The following is a 23,883-nucleotide window of genomic DNA, read 5'->3' as shown; positions in this document are numbered from 1 at the left end:
AGAGTCAGAACCAGGTCTAGATTTTAGGGAAGTAGACTAGCATGGGCTCTGGAGCTAGCTGCTTTTGTTCAAATCCTGGCCCTGCCCCTCTCTTACTATATGACCTTGGGTAAGTTACTTAACCTCTTTGTGCCTGTCTTCCTTCAGAGTGTCCCTAGGGTTAAATGAGTGGATTTTTATATTAAATGTGTAGCGCAAGAGTTCCAGGTGCAGTGCAAGTGCAATATGCTGTTTTCTGTTATTTCTGATTTTAGTCAAGTATTCCTTCTAGTTTCCTTTCCTTGCAGATGGTCTTAATGGAATCTTCAAACAGTCAGAGGGATAGAATGAATTAACATATGTAGCTGTTGCAGTAACTCTGCTATACCCTTTCTACATATTTATTTCACTGAATATTAGTAAACTGCTTCAGAACTATTAATGTCCATGTTTTCCTTCAACTTAGAGCCAGGAGGCAAACCTAGATCTTTTTCATTTCTAGGTTCATTCTATTTTTATGGCTTTATCTGTCTTGTCATGAAGAAGATTTTAGACCTCACTGTTTTTACAAACATTTCAGTTTTTCAGATCTTAATCCTTTTGTTCCTGGATTTGAGCCCTCACGACTAATATGCTAGCATTGATTTGACGTTCAGTTTCTCTTTTTTTAAAAAATTTATTATTTTCAAGAGAGTGAGAGTGTGAGCGTGAATGGGGGAGGGGCAGAGGGAGAGGGAGAGAGAGAATCTTCAAGCAGACTCCCTGCTGAGTGTGGAGCCCAACTTGGGGTTTGATCCCACGATCCTGAAGTCATGACCTGAGCCACAACCAAGAGTTGGCCACTTAACCGACTGAACCACCCAGGCACTCCTTGACCTTCAGTTTCTTTGATACCATAAACATTTGAGCAACACCCATGAACTCTTTAAAATGGTTGTGCAGATGTCAAAATGTCATCAGCTGGAAGTTTCTACTAAGTTTTTTTTTTTTTATGTGTATGTGCATGCACATTTGAACATGGCTACTTTCCTCACCCTTAATTTGGCTGCAATTTTTATTTTTTCTTTGATTTGAGTAACCCATGAGTTTAGTGAAAATTTATAAAGCCAAAGCTTTATATTAAGGTTTTACCCTCAAGAAATCATCCTAGCTTGTAAGTTTCTTCTACCAGACTCTGAGGCTTATGTCAGTATTCAAAAAATTGAAAAAAAAAATAGGTTATGAAATATGGGCTAATGAGCTACTTTATTTTTTATTTATTTTTTTTAAAGATTTTATTTGTTTATTTGAGAGAGAGAGCATGAGCGAGAGAGATAGAGAGCATGAGCAGGGGGAGGGGCAGAGGGAGAAGCAGATTCCCCGCTAAGGAAGGAGCCCGATGTGGGGCTCAATCTCAGGACCCTGGGATCATAACCTGAGCTGAAGACAGACGGTCAACTGACTGAGCCACCCAGGTGCTCCATAATGAACTACTTTAAAATGCTGCTTTTAGCACTACTTATTTGAAATGTTTAATAATAATCGACTATAAACCAAAACTTTTTAAAAAATCTGGAGTACAGTAGATAATATAGTAAGTGTTGTTGAGATGAATTTTTTTAATGTATGGAGAAGTTCCACAGGTAAGATCTAATGTCACAGTGCATTTTATATATAGTAGAGTCAATTCTGGAAAGCATCTTTTTATTCATTGTTTTATTTGTCATGAGGATAATGGCATACATTTTTCTAGTCCGTTATTATGGCTATTTTAACAAATAATAAAATTGAAGGAACTGCCTAAAAATGTTGGGCTCTTTCATGTATCACTTTAACTCATTTGAGAATATAGAAAATCTATTGCACTCAGCTGGGTTTAAACTGATATAGAGATTATAGATAGTTTATGGTTATTTTTTTCCAAATAGAAGTTATGAGACACCAAGTTCTACAATAATACCTCTTTAGGCACCATTGAAAATCAACCAGTAATGATAAATATGGTGTGTGTATGTAAACTAGGCTAATAGCTGAGCACTTGATTCAATAGCATGTCTGTTCTTTATATGGAAATTTTTGTATTCTGTGGTTAAGGTTTTTTGTTTTCCTCTTCTAGAAGTTTCATAATAGCCATCATTTCACGAACATAGATATACTAGGTTTTGCAATTCAGTAGTAAGAAAATTCTATGTTCCTTGCTTTCCTGAAGTTTACATTCTAGTAGGGAGAAATCTCCAGCTAGGTTTATGGGGTTTTTCTTTGTACATTAAGGACTTATTTTGTCTTGCTGCTTTTAAGATTTTTTCTTTTTCACTATATTTTGCAAATTTAATTACAATATGTCTTAGCGTTAGCCTGCTTTTATTGATTTTCATGAGAGTTCTCTGTGCCTCATGGATCTGGATGTCTGTTTCCTTCCCCAGATTAGGGAAGTTTTCTGTTATTATTTCTTGAAATAAATTTTCTACCCCCTTTTCTCTCTCTTCTTTTTCTGGGACTCCTATAATATGAATATTATTATGTTTGATAGAGTCACTGAGTTCCCTAAGTCTATTCTCATGTTGCATAATTCTTCTTTCTCTCTTTTGTTCAGCTTCATTACTTTCCATTATTTTGTCTTCTAGGTCATTAATTCATTCCTCTGTTTCTTCCAGCCTGCTGTTCATTGCATCAAGCCCATTTCCAATATTGTTTATTGCATTCTTCATCTCTGATTGATTCTCTTTTTAATTCTATCTCTGTTGTAAGAGTCTCACTGATGTCTTCTATTCTTTTCTCAAGCCCAGTGAGTATGATCATTGCTTTAAATTCTCCATCGGGCATGCTACTTATATCTGTTTCATTTAGATTTCTGGTTGTGGCCTTATCTTCTTTCATTTGGGATAATTTTCTCTGTCTTTGTATTTTGTCCAAGTCTCTGTCTTCTTCTCTGTGTTAGAAAAGCCAGTTATGTCTCCTGTTCCTGAAAGTAATGGCCTTCTGAAGAAGAGGTTGTGTAGTCAGGGAGTGTCTCAGGTGTGTGCTGTGTGTGTTCTGCTGTTATGTTTTGGGTGCTCTATCTCAGGCCAGTCATCTGCAGGTGCTCTCCTTGCCTGCTTTGAGCAGTGTTTGGTCCCTGTCCTGAATGTGGTGAGTTTTAGCTAGGTGTGCTCTGGTCTGCTTGTGAAATGAGACCTGATACCAACTCCACTAGACCTGAAGCCCTGCAGAACTTTCTGGTCAGATGTGGTGTGGGCAGGGGCTTGTGCTGGTCTTCTGGGGGAGGGGCCTAACACACTGGTACTGAGGCAAGCTTGATGGGGGCAGTACTGCTAGAGCACAGGGAGTTGGGGCTTTGTGTGAGCAAGCTAGGCAGCCAGTGACAGTGCTTGCTGCCTCCTGCCAGAGGCTGTGTTTATGGCAGGGGTTGGGGGGGAGGGAAGTGGTGCCAGCCAGCTCCTTTGTTCCCAGAGAGGCATCTCCCTGAACACTGCCTCTCAGGGAAGCACTCTTAGAATAGTGGATAATCTCCCCACTGTGTGCCCCAGCCGGTTTTCAGATTGTTCTTTCTACACTGTCTGCCCCTGGATTGTTAGTACGGAGAAAGATGTCAAAGAGAAAGGACTCTTAATAAACTTTAAATGAAAACTATAAGCATTTTATAAATTCCATAAATATATTTAATAAATACATTTTATTCTTTTTTTTTTAAAGATTTTATTTATTTATTTGACAGAGAGATAGAGAGCACAAGTAGGCAGAGTGGCAGGCAGAGGGAGAGGGAGAAGCAGGCTCTCTGCTGAGCAGGGAGCCAGACATGGGGCTCGATCCCAGGACCCTGGGATCATGACCTGAGCCGAAGGCAGCCGCTTAACCGACTGAGCCACCCAGGTGCCCCTAAATACATTTTATTCTAAAAGACAGAAGTGACATAGTCTCAGTGGCCAGAGAAAGTTCCCCTGAGACCTGGAAGAAGTATAGAAAGAGCAAAATATTTTTTTCATAAAAATAGATAAATATAAAAAATGATGACCGTGTTCACATTTTGTTGCCTATGCAAGAGAGAAATAGAGAGGAGGAGGGAGAAAGAGAGAGGGAGAGAGAGTTTTCAACTGCAGATAAAATGGAATCCTGCTTGGAGAATCATCCAACAAACTTTATTCATTATTTTTAGCAGTGGTTCCCAACTGTTATCTCTTATGCATCCATGTACAAATGATAGAAAGGACTCACTATACTTAATATGGGATTTTAAGAAGTATATCAAAATCTTGGTTTGCTTGTAAGTGTTGGGAGAGAATTCTGTTTTTTTTTTTAATTTTTTAAAATTTTTTATTTTATTTCTTTTTTTAAAGATTTTATTTATTTCTTTGTCAGACAGAGAGAGAGTGAGAGAGAGAGCACAAGCAGGGGCAGCGGCAAGCAGAGGGAGAAGCAGGCTCTCTGCTGAGCAAGGAGCCCAATATGGAACCTGATCCCAAGACCCCGGGATCATGACCTGAACTGTAGGCAGATGCTTAACCAACTGAGCCACCTAGGTGTCCCTGTTTTTTTTTTTTTTTTCTTTTTTTTTAAGTTGTATTTATTTGAGGGAGAGAAAGAGAGAGAGAGAGAGCAAGTTTGGGGAGGGACAGAGGAAGAGAATCTTCATGAAGCTCAATGAGATCATGACCTGAGCCAAAACCAAGAGCTGGATGCTTAACCAACTGAGCCACCCAGGCGCCCCAAGAATTCTGTCTCTTGAAAGAGCTCCTTCAGATATTTAATATGAAAGATCATGCAATGTTTCCCCAAATGAGAAGGATGGATTAAAATTTGATGGAAATGAAATTCTCAGTCTCTTTCCCTTCAGAGATTTTCAGATGAGGAATCCTGGTAAAATTCAGGAACACCAAGGATTGTAGTAGAACTTCTCTAACTATTGAATCATACTTAACCCAGATATAGTTATGTGTGATGCATAATTAAGATTGTAGCAAAGAAGGAAACATTCCATTTGTACATATCTAGGAAGTTAATTGCCTGTTTCTCTTAACTCTTCCCACATAAAACTGTATGTGTTTCTGAAAAATGTAACTCATTTTAGCAAAAAGAATTTATGACCTATTTAAAGAGATGTCAAGTACAGATACTGTTATTACCATTAATACTTCTAGTACTATCATCAGTAACAATAGCTTTGTCAAAATGGGCCCCTAGAACTGAAAAAATGGTGCCAGTTTCCACACCATGTAGAGAAAGCCAGGTTTCTTTGTTCTTTCAAAATATAGAGCAAAAACTGTTAGCAAACTTTTTTTGCAAGGAAAATCATGTCTGTAGGGAATATAAAAGAGAATCTCCTTCAGATGCTTTTTTTAAGAAACTATTCTTGGGAAATGAATATAATATGGGGATGTAGTGGTTTGAGAGAGAAAAATAATGTATATAAATTGTTTCTCACCATGTACACCTGAACAAATGAACTGTGTTAAATTGCTTATGTAAAGTAGGAGGACTGTTGTCATTCATGAATAAATAGCATTTATAACATTGCTGTTCTAAAGTAATAAATGAACTTGCTGGTGGCTCATGCACCAAATCAATTTTGGATGGGTCAAATGAACTAGATATTACACTATTATAATGGCTTGTTCCCTCTTCAATTCAAACAAAAACAATAGATAAAACATTTTATGCTGTGAATAACTTTCATAAAAATTTTTGACTACAGTTCACTTTGTTAACAAATATTTCTTGATCTTTATGGTGAGAATGACAACAAGATTACAAATATTTCTAAAATTTTCCATCAATTTATTCAAATTATGAAATTAAGATTATCTTGTCAGAGTTATAGGCTCATTAACATATATACTTGGTTAGTGACCACGTAAACTATTAAAGAGTTCATATTATTATTGAGTTCAGATCATTCATGGGAATTCAGAGGCAAGCTTAGGGTTAATGTTCTAACAAGCAGTTGGACTTTTAATATTTGCAAACTGTCATATTATTATGGAAAAAATGATATTCAACATAGGAGCCAATTTTCTTTTATACCAGTATACTCTCTGAGAATCTTCACTAGATCATCAGTCACAGAGTCTTTTAAAGACTGTGTGTACCTTACCTTTTTTTTCTTTCTTTCTTTCTTTTTTTTTTTTACCTTTAATGTTGATATTTATCACTGTCAGATCTCATCCCTGGTGCTCCCCGACACATATTTGAGTGGTGGAACAAGATCAAACTTATGTTTGCAGAATGACATAGTCCTATTAATTTTACTATTTAATCTTTTGCTGACATTAAACACATGATTGTTATTTAATAAATATAATTCTATTACCTGTGCAAGTTATTTTTATATGGGTTAAAATATATATTTATATAATAGGCTTTCACAACTTTTTCTCATTTGAAGTACTTATGTAGTTAATTAATGAATGGCTTAATGTCTTTTTCCTCTGTGATTCCAGTATGGGGGACCACTTTACCCTGAGGAATAAACAGACATTAATTATATGGAAAGTATTTTTTTATACTTGTAGGATGACAAATTTTACCTGCTTTGCATCGCCTAAACAAAATATCTTGTCAATTTGAAACCATGAGAAATTTCTATAATACTTCTCCTAAAGTATGTAAAGCATTGTTATAGGAGTTCTTTCTATAGTATTCGCTTGCTTTCTTCTCTCTTTTTGTTTTTCTCATTCTCCATCCAAGCCAGAGAAATACTTACCTGTGATATGAATACTTGTGTTTCCTGTAGCACCTACCAGATTGATGGCCACATAGGAAATAACCTAAACTTCTTGGAAGAGTCAAACTGAAGAGAGTGCAGCAGGGATAGAGGAGGTGGACAAGAATATGATGGAACATTTTATCATTAGATAAGATATCTATTCCAGGGATAAAAGACAAGCAATGAAATTATTGCAACTCTAAAAGAGAAAAATGGTAGCTACTCCCCCAAGGGTCAAGCAAACCATTTAATGAGAGCAGCAATTTCACAATCAATGGAACAGAGTACATATGGTAGAATTATTTCCCTAGCAGTAGCAATTTGGGTGATTACTGTCTTTAATATGTTGGCTTACATTTACCTTTCCTTGTTCAATTTTTAGGTTCAACATAATAAAGAAATATTATTGGATAGTAAGGAAGGAGAAGGAAAATAATTGTTTAACTGTAAATAGCAAAGCATCTGTGTGATTCATTCCCAAATTCTTTATAATCATGGAAAATAATTACAGTACTCTGTTCTAAAAATGGTACAGAAATAATTATTAGGCAGATGTACAGCTATTTGTCATTGAGGTTGGACAATTTCATTTATAAACTAACGTGTTTATGTAACAGCCCTGGATCAAACCTACACCATCTGTGTTGGTTAAAAAAGCTTATTTGGGACATGTGCTGCCTACAGTACTGAAACAATTCTTTTGTTTCGCTAACAATTGGGGATGTTGTTCTGTGTGATTGGAACCCTGGCATTTTACTCTTCATTTACCCTGGGGAAAAACTCATCTGAATAGTTATCCTATTATCCACATGTAATTCACTGAGGGCCATACAATGTTCTCTGATAAATTATTTAAACATCATGTCATGAATCCTAAGGTACGTGTCTTACAGAACTCTAGAACTAGACGTTGGAAGCAGACTATCTCTGAAATGTGGCTAAGTCTACAGCCAGACTCATGGATTCAGATTCTGACTTGACTATTTAGACAAGTTGGAAAAGTTATTGAACTCTCAGGGCCTCAGTTTATTTTCTTTAAATTAGGCATAGTGATTTTTATATCATAGAATCAATGTGAGGATTAAACATTAATGCATGGAAAAACCTATATAACACTCTATGTGCTGTTGTAAGCAGTCAAATACCAACTCTTATTTTCTAACTTAGCTCCCTCATTTTACAGATAAAGGAAGCAAGGCTCTGATGCTTTGAAAGGCATTGATGCCAAATGTAAAAAGAACAAATTTGGTGTCAATCAACTGAGTTAAATTCAACTCCTCCCTTTACTAGCTATGTGGCTATTACCTCAAATGTTACCAAATGTAAAATGGGGAAAAATCCCATATTCTTACCAGATGATTTGTTGATAGTGTCCAGGAAGATATTTAGGGTATCCTTGTTTTTATTTTTTGTATATTTTTCAGTCTTGCGTGGGATTTCCTCTATGACCCAAGAAGAGAGATCTGTTTTTTTTTTTCCAGAAGTTTTCATTTGTTGTTGTTGTTGTTACCTGCAGAGTGATAAGAGAATGTATGCTATCTTTTTCTACTTTTTGGAATTCTTTGTGGCCTAAAACATTTCTATTTTTTATAAATAATCAATGGATGTTTGAAAGTAGACTGTGTTCTGTTCTCTTTTTCAAGATACAGAGCTTGGTTATGTTATTTCGGTTTTGCTTATTTTTTTCCCTTTAATTTTCATGGATGGAGAGACAAGATTAATGTATTTGTCTTTTTTTTCCTTATATGTTCTCTCCAGTTTGCTTTATGCCTGTTGATGCTGTGGCATTATTGGTACAGATGTGCATTGTGAGCTGCAACTTGTAACAATAAAAAAAATACCCTTCTTCAATTTGTCTGTTTTGTGTCCTGACTTAATGTTTGCCTTATAAAAGATTTCAATCCTAGATTTCTTTTTGGGTGAATCCTTTGTATACTTTGACATCTTGGTTTTCACTTTTATAATTATATTGTTAATGTATATTTTTTGTAGAGCCTAGAGTTGAGTGTTACTCTAGGCAAGCATATAAGGAAGTCTGTTATTTATTGTGTGATAGTTTGATCTTAGTTCTAGCACATTATTTTATGTCTTAGAGTATTTTTAATTTAGGTTTCTGTGGTTTTTCTATTTATAGTTCTAGCTCTGTTCTGATGTTTAACTTTGTCACTATAATTTTATAGAACTCTATGTAATATTGTTAATTTCCTATTTTTAGATAATCCCTTCTTATCTGACCGTTGATAAAAATTAGTATATTTATCCTTTGTGTCCTTTTTCCTACTCTGTCACCTAATTTTAGTGGATTTCATTAGCTTTCTTAGTGTCTACATTTATAATGGTGAATATGCTTATACATCTATTGCTTGTTAACTTTTATGATATATTTTTACTTCAGCTACTGAAGGTTCAGGGATCAGTGAACCGACTTCCCTTTCACCTTGCTTCCTCATTCATTTTTTGTTATGCCATTTCTGAAATGCCAGTGGATAAAACGTTTACATTCTGTTCTGAAACCCTAGACCCCACATTTCTTTCAATTATGGTAGTGCAGTTAAAAGATTCAATTTTCTTTTGCAAATACTTTTCACATTTTGCAAATAAAAAGAGGATACCCACTTAAATTTGAGTTTAAAATAAATAGAGAATAAAATTTTAAGGATAAGCATGTTTCATGAGATATTAGGAATATTAGGCAGCTTGTTATTTTATCTGGTCATCCCACACAGAGTTCTTTCACCAAAAATTTTTAGTTGTTCCTGGATTGTTTGTAGTTTGGCCTCTAGCAAATCCCTAAAGAATGACTCAGCAACAATGTGCAAGTTCAAACTGTGTACCTGGTAATTTTGTACTCGGAAAACAGGTCAGCTGTGTAAAAACAGTTTTCTTAACACTTTGGGTTTTTTTTTTTTTTTTTTTAATTTGTAGATATTTTCTCACTATACTGTGATATGTGGATGATGCTGAATAACCTGAGACCAATCAGATTCTTCCTTCTTTTATAAGACTTAGTATTTTTCCTTTCTACACAAAACATCTTTCATTTGAATTTATACAGCTTTGCTAGGATTCATTCCATTGACTGTTCTATGTCATTTGTACCTAAAATGTCCTCTTTTAATTTTAGAAGTCATGTCTTCTTTTGTTTCTGAAAAATTTTCTTATATTTTTATATTTTTCTTATGTTCCCTTATTTTGATTCTCTTTTTTAGAGAGATCAACCAAGCTTTAAATTTCCTTTGATTGTTTCCTATGCCTGTCATTTTAATTCATTTTTTCTCTTTTTAAAAATTTGTGTTCATTCTAACTATTTCTATTTCCTATTCTTTTTCACTTTCTGTACTCTTTGTTCCTCAATATTATTTTAGCCATTTATGTTCTTTCCTGTGCTTCTTTCCGATTCACTTTATTTCTATGATATTTTAATATTTTCTTCCATTTTTTACTGAACCCCCTGGCTCAATTTTTAAATTTCTCTCAATTGTTTTGTCATTTTTTCCATGAACTTTTGGCCTTCTGCCTTGTGTTCTTTTATTTTTTTTTAAGATTTTATTTATTTATTTGACAGAGAGAGAGAGACAGTGAGAGAGGGAACACAAGCAGGGGAGCGGAAAAGGGAGAAGCAGGCTTTCCGCTGAGCAGGGAGCCCTAATGAGGGGCTCAATCCCATAACCCTGGGATCATGACCTGAACCAAAGGCAGACACTTAACGACTGAGCCACCCAGGTGCCCCCTACCTTGTGTTCTTGATTCATTAAAGCAATTGCTCTTTTTAACTCATGGTGAAAATATATGGTCACAATTTTTATCTTCTCCCTAGTAACAATTTTTCTGTTGGGAATTTTTCATATTCTATGCATGTTTTCTCTCTTCTTTTACTCCTTAAAAAAATTTTGTGCAGCTCTTATTCAAGGTATTTTTAAATTAAATCATCATTGAAGGGATGATATTTTCATGGGTCAACTGTTGTTCAGGCAGGCTATTAAGGCTGGGCTCAAGGCTAATTGCAGTTTTTCTTATAATACTGAGTTTCTTCTGTGAAGTTCAATTATTCTTTACTTTTCTGCATCCAATGAGTTAGGCAACTTCATGGGACTTTTGTTGTTGTTATTTCTTTGTTGTTGCTGTCTGTTTAATTGCTTTTTTTTTTAAAGATTTTATTTATTTATTTGAGAGAGAGAATGAGAGATAGAGAGCACGAGAGGAAAGAGGGTCAGAGGGAGAAGCAGACTCCCCGCTGAGCAGGGAGCCCGATGTGGGACTCGATCCCGGGACTCCAGGATCATGACCTGAGCCGAAGGCAGTCACTTAACCAACTGAGCCACCCAGGCGCCCCTAATTGCTTTTTTATATATTTTATTTTATTTTATTATTTTATTTATTTTTTTAGATGGCAAGGTTCCCTTTTCTTCTGCAATCACTATAACAAGCTGGTTAACTGGTTTCTGCAAGATGACTTATTTATTAATTCTCTATTTAGCCTTACTTCCTCTGTTTCTTAGACATAAACTGAATCCAGTACTCTCCTGCTACCAGGTGGTATAGTCCTGTTTTCACTTTATTTAATAAAGAGAATCCTGAGTTTGTTTCTCCAGGAGTGGCCCTCATCTTGAAGAAGTTCATTCTTGCTTCCACTTTCTGAGATGCTTCATATTCAGTTCATATTCTCTGATACATTAGCTTTTTCCTACACCTTTTCCTACTTGACCCCTGTTGCGTTTGACCACATTTCTACCTGGGAGGCATGGGTATTACATGTTTCCCAGTTTTGCCAAGATACAAAATAATTTTATTGTTGTTGTTGTTTCCCTGTTGGTTTTGGATGACTTCATAGAAATCCTTATTTTGTGCTAAATGTTTAAACTTATATATTCACTGTTGTACCTTTTAGCAAGAACTTGTTCAGTGAAGAAAAATAATCACGAACTTAATAAGATTTTTCTTAAAAATAATGAGGTATTTTTTCCTTGTTTGACCAAACTGGATTAAAGTCAAAGGTGTATAAGAAAATCATTATGTTTAAAGCTAAAAGTTGTTTTCTTGAGAAACAAAACAAATTACCTAATTGAAAAATGCAGAAACTATTCAAGGAGGCCAAGTAACATTGTTCAGGTTTTGAAGAGCTTTTCTGTATCTAACTAGTGTTTCTGTTGTCTTCTTTGCTTCAAGGAAATATTTTTATTTTGTTAGCTTGAATGGCATTTACAACTGATTATTGAGGTCCGCTGGGATTATCTCATGATAACTCTTAGTAGTTCTCTGATGATAAGTCAATCCAGCATTCTGTAGTCCTACTGTCCTGAGATTTGCTTTTTGTAATTATTTCTATGCTAAGGATGCTTGTCATAAAAACATCAGGACAAATTCACAGCCTATCTTACACGTTAAATTAGGGACCAGAATAACACTTACTGTACATTTTCACACTCACTATTTGATATAACATTCAGGGGACAGCAGGGTTAATGGAAAAAAAAATATTTTTTCTCTACATTGTTTTTTCAGCTTCTCTAAAGTCCATCGATGAATAGTATTACTCTAAATTAGTGTCAGATAGAGTTCTATGCAATGAGATTTTAGTAAGATGTACCAAGTTAATTCAGTGAAATAGGGTCAAAGTGAATTATTTACTCAAATAAACCTAGAAAAATATTTCACAGTTAAAACTCAGTGCCTAATTTTATATACTTTTTTCTGATCTGAAGAAAAATCTGTAAATAATTTGTAATAAAATTCACCAATCTAAACACAGTAACATTTTTAAGTTAGGGTTGTAATTTCTGTCTGGGGCTTATACTCTGTTACATCACCAGTGTTCTGATTTTTTTCCTTCATAAGCTTAGGTATTCAGTTAAACTAAATATTTGTTTATTATAAAGTACAGTGTCTTAGACCATTAAGATAATTTTAAAGAGAAAATAGCATCGTCAGCATTTAGTACCAAGAAAAAGGAGTAAAACTGTCTGTTTGTTTTTAAGCTTAAAAATTGTGATTATCAGGGCGCCTCGGTGGCTCAGTTAGTTAAGCACTGCCTTCAGCTCAGGTCATGATCCCAGGGTCCTGGAATCGAGCCCCACATAGGGCTCCTTGCTTGTGGGGAGCCTGCTTCTCCCTCTCCCTCTGCCTGCCTGTTGCTCCCCGTGCTTGTGCTCTCTCTCTCTCACTCTCTCTTTCTGTGTCAAATAAATAAATAAAAAATCTTAAAAAAAAGAGTGCGATTATCTATCACACAAATAATAATTTGAGAGTAAGAGTGTCAACATAGGGCAATCTGCTGATTTGCCATTGTTGCAAAAGTTATACTTCAAAACAGGAAAAGATTTAGAATTTTTCATTAACACATTTATTGAAAAGGCAGTGCCTTCATGACTTAGTAAACTAAGTTTAAATGAGGAATATAGAAATAGAAATATAATTCTTATGCTCTATGGGGTTAGGAACCACAGTCTCCTGACTTTTGAGGGAATACAGTATCGCATGCAAATTATCCCTAAATTTAGATCTCCTATTGGATATTTATTATCATTAAGCACTATTACTTGCCTGCTATTTATAGATATACAATAAAAGGTGTTCATAGTTAGCACCCAGAATGGTGCAAGCATATTAATCTCTATCTGGCTTCATTAACTTGGGAAAACAAAAGATTCGTTTAGCACTAAGCATCTGTTTAATATATTGTTGTGAGATGGCCAACCACATGTTCTTTCCCTATCTATTATCAGATAATTGTTGATATATGATTAAGGGTAAATGAAGGAGGGACTCCGTTGTGGTCAAATTCTATCATCAAAGATTCTTAGTCATAGTGTGAGAGCTTAGATACTCAGAACTTCCTGAAGCAAAACTTTTCCTTAAAGATGACCTGCCACTATGATTTCATATTTACTGGTGGGAGAAATCACCAGACTTGGGGAAGTTTTGGATTGATCCACTTATATCAATCTCTACCAGCAGTGGCTTTCAAGGCCACTTCTAGAAGCTGAAAAATCTACATGCTGACCTTTTCACAAAGTTAAATCCCATTTTATTCTTTCAAAGCTGTCAAATTAATAATCATAGCTCATTTTGTAGGAAGACTATTTCTTGAGATGTGTTTAATTAAAAAAATTAACAGTACTTTATTACTACATTGAAAGGATTTGGGTAAATTGTCACTAAATTGTACCCCTTAAAACAATTAGACTAGAAAGTGGGACATAACTTTTGTCTAACATATGTAATTTTATGAAATATAAACATTTGAACAATTTGACTACTATGGTACAGTTGGAGAAGTTCATATGGAAAAACAAATGAATATTCCCTATTCTACAACCAAATAGCTATGGGCTTTCTTGAATATGATTTGAGGTCAAAACGAACAAGTAAAATTCACTGAAAACATAATGCCAAGATAGTAGTTGAAATAAATAGAAGACAACCAGTCAGTGAACACGTTCCATTATCAAAGTGCCTTCTACACAGTTTTTAGGACTGTGAGTTCATATAGATTTTAATGCAAATTGCCATGTTATATCAATAGCAAATCTGTTTTATAAAACTTCTCTGAAGCCTGGGTACTTTCAAAAGCAGAGGGTAAAATGATCATTCAAGAAGTGTATGTTTTAAAGAATTTTTACTAGGTAAAGTAGCAATGCTGAAGTGAGTGTCATTTACACATGGTATGTATGTGTGTTTGATTAGTTATGCTTAATAGAAAATGTGGCCTTCATGGCAAACAGCTCTTCAGGCTTCTCTTATAAAAAAGGAGACATGAAGAGGACGATACTAAACAAAGAACTGCTCAGTTTCTAGTCTTTGGAGGAAGAGCACATAAATCTTTCCTCTCAAACCAGTGACATTATATTAATTTACAGTAACTGTTTTCCAATTCAAAATCTACATTGGGGGAAACCTTTTAGGAAATTATCTTGCCTAGCTGAAAAGATGAAATCTCTAATAACTAGCCATTGTGTCTAAAGAAAGTTGATTTACAGGCCCATTCTTTCCCTTGAAGGAAAGGTTATCCCCAAGGGTGTGTGTGTGTGTGTGTGTGTGTGTGTGTGTGTGTGTGTGTGAGAGAGAGAGAGAGAGAGAGAGAGAGAGAGAAAGAGACAGTTTGTGTTTATATGGGTTCTTTGGAAGAGAATCTTACTCATATTGGAAATTTACATACAGTCCTGTTGGTTGGGTGATCTCAGTCAAACTTCTTTACTTCTTGACTTGTAGTCAAGGGTTATAAACTGCTACTTCACTATTGCATTGTACATTTATTGAAATAAAAATAAAAGAGAATTTAAAATTACTCATCCAATGCTTCAAGTGTAGATGTGCCTCATTCCTTGGAAATCATTTGCATTATTTTCTTCACATAAAAGGAATGACAATGGTGATTGTGATTCAAGAGTTTTCATGTACAACAAAAACTTGTGAATAATCATGGTTTATAGTTATTGTTCTTCTGAACTTCAGGGCATTCAGAGATGCTAATAAATTCATTGCTGTAATGTTAGACTCTATGAAAACAGAACAGAATAAAACAAAAGATTTGTCATTTCAAAAAAAGTTCTCTAGATCTAGGGACTTTTTTCTCATTGAAATTTGAAAGTATGGGTTCCATAGTTGCATTTTTTTGTGACTTTGGCAAGGATAACCTAGTTCACATTTCTGTCTATTGGAGACCAAAGCCTGGGTTCAAATGATGGGAGAAATATTCTCTGGCATCTGTAACACCAAAGTAAAAAGAAAACAATTTGCTGCTACACGCTAGGGAATGAGATGGCATACACTTTAAGGAAATTAAACTTTCGTTTTATATAGGGTAATTCCAGGGTGGATTTTGCTTCAGTATTCATAATCTTAAAAGAAATGTGTTCACTTCTTATATTCAGATGTGCCACTTGAAATACACTACTCAATCTCCTAGAATTTAACTCCAATAACACTAGGTAATGAAGGTAATTCCTTACATTTGTACAGTGCTTTAGAATACACATGGATGCTTTCACATTTATAACTTTATATTTAGGACTGACCTGAGTTTCAGAAGGAGAATTCTTCTCATATGCATTTGAAAAGTGGTTAAACATGCCCAGTGAGGCACTGTGACTGCTAAATCCAGTAGCTAGAAAGGTTTATGTGCTAAAAAGCATGGTTGTTTTGTAAGAGCAGAAAAGAAAACCCTAAAATATTTAGAGCTGTGCCTCTCAAGCTAGTAACCTTGATGACTGAAGTCATTCCTCAAATGCTTGGAAGTTTTCTAGAATGTCGATTTAATTCTCCTTGTTATCAATTAACAGAGTTAGTTCTTGAACCTTGTCATACCACATGGATATTTTCATATCTTCTGCCTTACCTCTAAATTATTTTGATATATTTTAGTTGCAGGTCTCTCTTATGGTAAAACACCTAATGTACCTGAAGTGTAAAAATAACATGAACTAAAATTTTGAAAGAAACATATGAGAAAGTTTTCAGCTGCTAGCAATGGAGAACATATTAAGATGGCAGTGAAATACTATTGTTACCCTCCATATTGAAAAAATAAATTAAGTCTGACAGTATTAATTTTGGAAAGGTTGTGGAGACATGGGTACCTCCATATATGTTTACTATGAGTACACAGTAGTGTAGCTCTAAAGAGCCAGTTGCCAGTATCTAGAAAATACATGGACATGTACGTAGATTATGCCCCAGAAATCCCATACCAGAAACTCTTGCCTACAAGAACAAGGTTTAGATTTGGATTTATTTCAGTGTTGTTTGTAATAACAAAACCATTGAAACAATGCTTATTCTTGTAGTGTTATAATTTTATTTGATAGCATGTTTCTCAGTTGAATGGAAATGTATCTACATAAATATTTGAGGAAAAATAAGAGTTTTATTTTTGTAATAATACTGTATTATTACAATAAAGGAAACCAGATAAAAGAAAGTGTTTAGAAATTCATAAGGAAGAGAAGATGCATTTATAACACCGTACTGGAAAAAAATCCATGAATAAGTGGACCTGTAAGTTGAAACCCATATTATTCAAGAGTCAACTGTGCATTCTGCATTCAGGGAAGGAAGTCAAAGAAGTAACACTCTTAGCCCTTCTGCTGATACCTCCTTACATCTTGTTGGCCACAAACAGGCCACATGGCCAACACTAATTACAAAAGAGCCTGGAAAATCATTTTTATTTATTTATTTACTTATTATTGTCATTGGCTGGTACTAGTCATGATATTCATTCATGTTCCAAACAGAATGAGCATTCTATAGGCAAAAAAAAAGATTTAAGCAACCAATAGTATCTGGCACTTAGTAAATCACACTGTTGAAGGCAGTTCTATTTTTTTTTTATTATTTACTGGTGGATATAACCCTTGAATCCCCTCTTGATTTCAAGTTCTTTGTGCAGAGATCCTATATTTAATGTTTCTCTCATGTCCCCAGAACATTCAGTGATGGCATATGGAAAGCACATAAAAAATATTTGTTGATTAAATAAACATTAAAAGAGGAGGATTACAATCTTACAAATGAGAAATTTAACTTCTTATTTGACAAAAATTTTTTGGACTGCAATGGTCATATTTAAAAAAAACATATAATTCAGTTATATATTATATTGCTTTATTTGTGCTAAAATTTAAAAGGTAATTTTTACTATTTCTTTTGCATAATTGCTTGGGATTGAAAAATCTGCCTATGATATGCCATTAGATTGCAGCATAATGTCTATTCATTACAGTGGAATTTATGAAAGGAAGATCATGTTTCAGCTTACCAATTCTTAAATTAGACTTGTTTTATAAATTGAAAGACATCGTGAACACCCAGGTAGACTATTTCCTTTAGAAATTTAACAGACTTTATATGTTATGGCTTTTCCTTAAGTCCGGCTTCCTGAAAAAAGAAATCTGAGGTAGAGATTTGTTGGCAGGAAGTTATTGGGGAGTAAACTGAAATAAAACCCACATGAAAGTGAGGGTAGGAGGTTTGGGCAGAGCAAAAAGTTGAATGACCATACGTGGTGAGGCAGTGTTAGCTTTGGCAAGGGTAGTTCCAAAGGAGGGCACTCAACTGAGACCTGTCAGCAACTGACATTTCTGGAGGCTCAGTCTTAAAGAGAATATGGGCAGAGGGCTACAACATTTTATGTAGATGTAGTTTCACTGGCCACTTTTAGCAAATACCCACCACAAACAGCAGATGAGTACTAATACTCTTTCACTGATTTTATATCTATTTGGATATAAAGTATATCAGTACTTCACATTCTTTTAAGCATGGTTGTAACAAAATCCTATTATTCCCAATTTAGTGATTCTATGCACAAAGTTTTATAAGTTGCACTGATTAATAATTATTTTATAATCATCTGTCAAATAAAATGTCCTTATTGATTAAGGATTACAATGACTCCAATCAGGAAAATTAAAGCACAGTGATATATAACCATGTTATCACTAACAAACTTGAAAAATAAATAAAAGCAATTATGACAATTAGGAGCCTTGTGCAAACTCTTATGGCCTCCTGTCTAGAGGGTCCTCAGGATGAGTCACTAGGAGGCTGTTTGAGTACAGTAAAGGAACACCCCGCAAAAAACGCTGACTACCAGGGAAAAGCATTAGAGAATCAGTGTACAAGTTCTTTTTTTCTTTCTTTTTTTTTTTTAAAGATTTTATTTATTTATTCATGAGAGACAGAGGGAGAGAGAGAGAGAGAGAGACAAGCAGAGGGAGAAGCAGGCTCCCAAGGAGCAGGGAGCCCGATGAGGGACTCGATCCCAGGACCCTGGGATCATGACCTGAGCCGAAGGCAGATGCTTAACCATCTAAGCCACCCAGGCGCCCTCTTTCTTTTTTTTTTAATTTTATTTTATTATGTTATGTTAACCACCATACATTACATCATTAGTTTTTGATGTAGTGTTCCATGGTTCATTGTTTGTGCATAATACCCAGCGCTCCACGCAGAACGTGCCCTCTTTAATACCCATCACCAGGCTAACCCATCCCCCCACCCCCTCCCCTCTAGAACCCTCAGTTTGTTTCTCAGAGTCCACAGTCTCTCATGATTCGTCTCCCCCTCTGATTTCCCCTCCCTTCATTTTTCCCTTTCTACTATCTTCTCTCTCTCTCTCTCTTTTTTTTTTTAACATATAATGTATTATTGGTTTCAGAGGTACAGGTCTATGATTCATCAGTCTTACACAATTCACAGCGCTCACCAGAGCACACACCCTCTCCAATATCTATCACCCAGCCACCCCATCCCTCCCACCCCCCACCACTCCAGCAACCCTCAGTCTGTTTCCTGAGATTAAGAATTCCTCATATCAGTGAGATCATACGATACTTGTCTTTCTCTGATTGACTTATTTCGCTGAGCATAATACCCTCCAGTTCCATCCATGTCGTTGCAAATGGCAAGATTTCATTCTTTTTGATGGCTGCATAATATTCCATTGTATGTATATACCACATCTTCTTTATCCATTCATCTGTCGATGGACATCTTGGCTCTTTCTATAGTTTGGCTATTGTGGACATTGCTGTTATAAACATCGGGGTGCATGTATCTCTTTGGATCACTACATTTGTATCTTTGGGGTAAATACCCAGTAGTGCAGTTGCTGGGTCATATGGTAGCTCTATTTTCAACTGTTTGAGGAACCTCCGTACTGTTTTCCAGAGTTGGCTGCGCCAGCTTGCATTCCCACCAACAGTGTAGGAGGGTTCCCCTTTCTCTGCATCCTCCCCAACATCTGTCATTTCCTAACTTGTTAATTTTAGCCATTCTGACTGGTGTGAGGTGGTATCTCATTGAGGTTTTGATTTGGATTTCCCTGATGCTGAGCAATGTTGAGCACTTTTTCATGTGTCTGTTGGCCATTTGGATGTCTTTTTCGGAAAAAATGTCTGTTTATGTCTTCTGCTCATTTCTTGATTGGATTATTTGTTCTTTGGGTGTTGAGTTTGATAAGTTCTTTATAGATTTTGCATACTAGCCCTTTATCTGATATGTCATTTGCAAATATCTTCTCCCATTCTGTCAGTTGTCTTTTGGTTTTGTTGACTGTTTCCTTTGCTGTGCAAAAGCTTTTTATCTTGATGAAGTCCCGATAGTTCATTTTTGCCCTTGCTTCCCTTGCCTTTGGCGATGTTTCTAGGAAGAAGTTGCTGCGGCTGAGGTCGAAGAGGTTGCTGCCTGTGTTCTCCTTTAGGATTTTGATGGATTCCTGTCTCACATTTAGGTCGTTCAACCATTTTGAGTCTATTTTTGTGTGTGGTGTAAGGAAATGGTCCAGTTTTATTCTTCTGCATGTGGCTGTCCAGTTTTCCCAACACCATTTGTTGAAGAGACTGTCTTCTTTTTTTTTAATGTTTCTTCTAACATATTTAGTCATTAGATTTTTCTTTCATTTTTTCTTTATTAAACTTTATGTTTTTAGAGCAGTTTTAGGTTCATAGCAAAATTGAGGGGAAGGTACAGCAATTTCCCATATACCACCTACCCCTACACATGCATAACGTCCCTTATAACCAACATCCTTCACAAAAGTGGTACACTTCTTATAATCGATGAATTTATGCTGATACATCATAATACCCCAAAGTCTTTAATTTACAATGTAATTCACTCTTCGTGTCCTATGAGTTTGGACAGATGTTTAATGTATGTATTCATCATTATGTTATAATATAGATTATTTTCACTGTGTCAAAAATCCTCCATGCTCTATGTACTCATCCCTCTATCCAACCAACCCCTGGCAACCATTGGTGTTTTTACTGTATCTATTGTTTTACCTGTTCCAGAATTCATATAGAGAAATCATAGAGTATATAGCCTTTTTCAGATTAACTTTTTTCACTTAGTAATATGCATTGATATTCTTCCATGTCTTCTCATGGCTTCATAGCTCATTTCTTTTTAATGGTGAACAATATTCCTTTATCCAGATGTACCACAGTTTATTTATCCATCACCTACTGAAGGATATCTTCGTTGCTTCCAAGTTTGGCAGTTATGAATAAAACTGTTATAACATTCACATGCAGGTTTAGACATGTTTTACATTCATTTGCAAAGAGCGTGATTGCTGTATTTTATGATAAGAGTATGTTTAATTTTGTAAGAAACTACCAAATTGCCTTACAAAGGGACACCACCAGCAATGAATGAAAGTTCCTGCTGCTTCACTTCTTCATTAGCATTTGGTGCTGCCAGTGTTCCATATTTTGGCCATTCTAATAGATATCTAGTGGTATCTCATTGTTTATATTGCATTTCCCTGTTGACATATGATTGAAGCATCTTTCAAAGTTATTGCCATACCCAAGGTCATCTAGGTTTTTTCCTTTGTTGTCTTCTGGAAACTTTATAGTTTTGTATTTTATTTTTAGGTAGGTGACCCATTTTGAGTTCAGTTTTGTCAGAGGTGTATGATCTGTGTCTAGATTCTTTTTATTTTTTAATTTTTAAAATTTATTTATTTTTTGCATGTTGATGTTCAGATGTTCCAACATCATTTGTCAAGAAGAATATCTTGGCTCCATTCTATTGCTTTGGCTCCTTTGTCAAAGATCAGGTGATTATACTTAAGTGGGTCTATTCTGTGTTCTCTCTTCTGTTCCATTTATCTATTTGTCTACATTTTTGCTAATATTGCCGTATATTGATTACTAGACTTTTATAGTATGTCTCAAAGCTGGTAGTGTCAGTCCTCAAATTTGTTGACTATTTTGTAAGTTTTTCCTCCTCATATGAACTTTAGAATCAATTTGTTGATATCTATAAAATAACTTCCTGGGATTTGATTGGGATTGCATTGAATCTATAGATAAAGATGGGAAGAACTGATATTTTGACAGTGTTGATCCTTCCCCTCCAGGAACATGGAAAATTTCCTCACTTATTTAGTTCTCTTTGTTTTTGTTCATCAGAGTTTTATATTTCTATTCGTGTAGATTTTCTATATGTTTTGTTAGACACACATCTATATACTTCCTATTTTTGCATGTGAATATAAATGATACTGTGTTTTTAATTTCAAATTTCACTTGTTTGTTACTAGTATATAGGAAAGCAATTGACTTTTGTATATTAGCCTTGTATCCTGCAACCTTGCTATAATTGCACAATAGATCCACAAGTTTTGTTGTTGGTGTTCTCAATTCTTTCAGACTTTTTACATAGATAATCATGTCATCTGTGAACAAAGGTAATTTTCTTTCTTCCCAGTCTGTATAGCTTTTATTTCTTTTTCTTGTCTCACTGAACTAGCTAGAATCTTTAGTATGATGTGGGAAAGGAGTGTAGAGAGGGGACATCCTCACCATTTACCTGATCTTAGAGGGAAAGCTTCTAGTCTCTTACCATTAAGTGTGATGTTAGCTGTAGATTCTTTGTAGATGTTCTTTAGCAAGTTGAGGAAGTTCCCCTTTATACCTAGTTTACTGAGTGTTTTTATCATAAATTGGTGTTGGGTTTTATCAAATCCTTTTTCTGCATTTGCATCTATTGATATAATCATATGATTATTTTTTCTTAGTCTAGTTAGAGGCTTATAAATTTTACTGGTATTTTCGAAGAACCAGCTTTTGGTTTTATTGATTTTCTCTATTGATTTTCTGTTTTCCATTTCATTGATTTCTGTTCTAACCTTTCTTTCTTTTTCTTTCTTTCTTTCTTTCTTTCTTTCTTTCTTTCTTTCTTTCTTTCTTTCTTTCTTTCTTTCTTTCTTTTCTTTTTCTTTCTTTCTCTCTTTTCCTTCCTCCCTCCCTCCCTCCCTCCCTTCCTTCTTTCCTTCCTTCCTTTCTTCCTTCCAACTTACTTTAGATTTAATTTGATCTTTTTTCCCTAGTTTCCCTAAGAGAAAACTTAGATTATTGGTTTTAGTTCTTTCTTTTTTTCTAATATATGCATTCAATCCAAGATTTCTAAGCACTGATTTGCCGCATCTCACATATTTGATAAGTTGTGTTTTCATTTTCATTTAGTTAAAAATATTTTTTAACTTCTCTTGAGATTTCTTCTTCAACCCTTTTGTTTAATCTCCAAGTATTTGGGGATTTTCCAGTTATCCTCCTATTACTGATTTCTAGTTTAATTCCATTGTGATCTGAAAGCAGACATTGTATTATTTCTATTATTTTAAATTGGTTAAGGTGTGTTTTATGACTCAGACTATAGTTTTTATGACTATATCTTGATGAATGTTCCGTATGAACTTGAGAAAAATGTGTATTCTGCTGTTTTTGGATGAAATCTATAGATGTTCATTATACCCAATCATTGATGGTATTGGTGAATTCAACTATATTCTAACTGCTTTTTCTGCCTACTGAATCTGTCTGTTTCTGATAGAGTAGTGTTGAAGTTTCCAACTATGGTAGATAATCTCCATCTGTCTCTCTTTACAATTCTGTTATTTTTTTGCTTCACACAGTTTGGCACTCTTTTGTTAGGTGTATACATTATAAGGATTGTTATGTCTTCTTGGAGAATTGACCCCCTTGGCACTACATAATGCACTTCTTTATCTCTGATAACTCCCCTTGCTTTGAAATCTGCTCTGCTTGAAATTTGTGTAGCTATTCCTGCTTTGTTTTGATTTGTGTTATACTCTTAGTCTGTGTGTCTTCACACTTAAAATAGAGCTCTTATAGACAACATATAATTGGGGCTTGTTTATGAATCCATTCTGACAGTCTTTATCTTTTAATTAGTCTATTTTGATCATTGTTGTTCAAAGTGATTATTGATATAGTTGTATTAATATATGCCATTTTGGTTACTGTGTGCTATTTGTTGTGCATGTTCTTTGTTCCTGTTTTTGTCTTCACTATTTTTCTGCTTATGTTCCAGGTTTTTATTTGGCCTGGTCACATAGGCACTCTCTGCCTCACATGTACCCAAATTCCAAGATAACAGAAAGAAAGAAGATGTTTGGCATAAACTACATTGTACAAACACTTTAGGCACAGTAAACCACATTTATTAGTTATGGAGTGATGAGCCAGAACTTGTGGAACTGGGAATTTCTGAGATGCAAGTTCCCAGATGCCAGCCAAGGGCCAAACTTGCAGGCAGGTCTTTGTAAGAATAGCAGTTATACCAGCTATGTTAACTCTTTTCTTATAACCTCCAATGTTTTACTAGTATGCAGCCATTTTATGATAGTACTATGGGAGGTCTGCTTCTGGATTTTGATGCTCTTCTAAAATGTGTAGGCCATTTACCTT

At 35.0% G+C, this 23,883-nt stretch overlaps 1 protein-coding gene across 8 annotated transcripts in view; it reads left to right on the top strand.

Moving 5' to 3' along the window:
- ROBO2 (roundabout guidance receptor 2) overlaps positions 1–23,883 on the top strand; it is a 1,647,790-nt gene that overhangs the window by 182,075 nt on the left and 1,441,832 nt on the right. The gene's annotated exons all lie outside the window — the stretch shown is intronic.

This window comes from Zalophus californianus, chromosome 1 (assembly GCF_009762305.2).
Source record: "Zalophus californianus isolate mZalCal1 chromosome 1, mZalCal1.pri.v2, whole genome shotgun sequence".
NCBI lineage: Eukaryota > Metazoa > Chordata > Mammalia > Carnivora > Otariidae > Zalophus > Zalophus californianus.
Note: the sequence above shows the minus strand (reverse complement) of the source record. Positions and strands in the feature narration are given on the sequence as shown.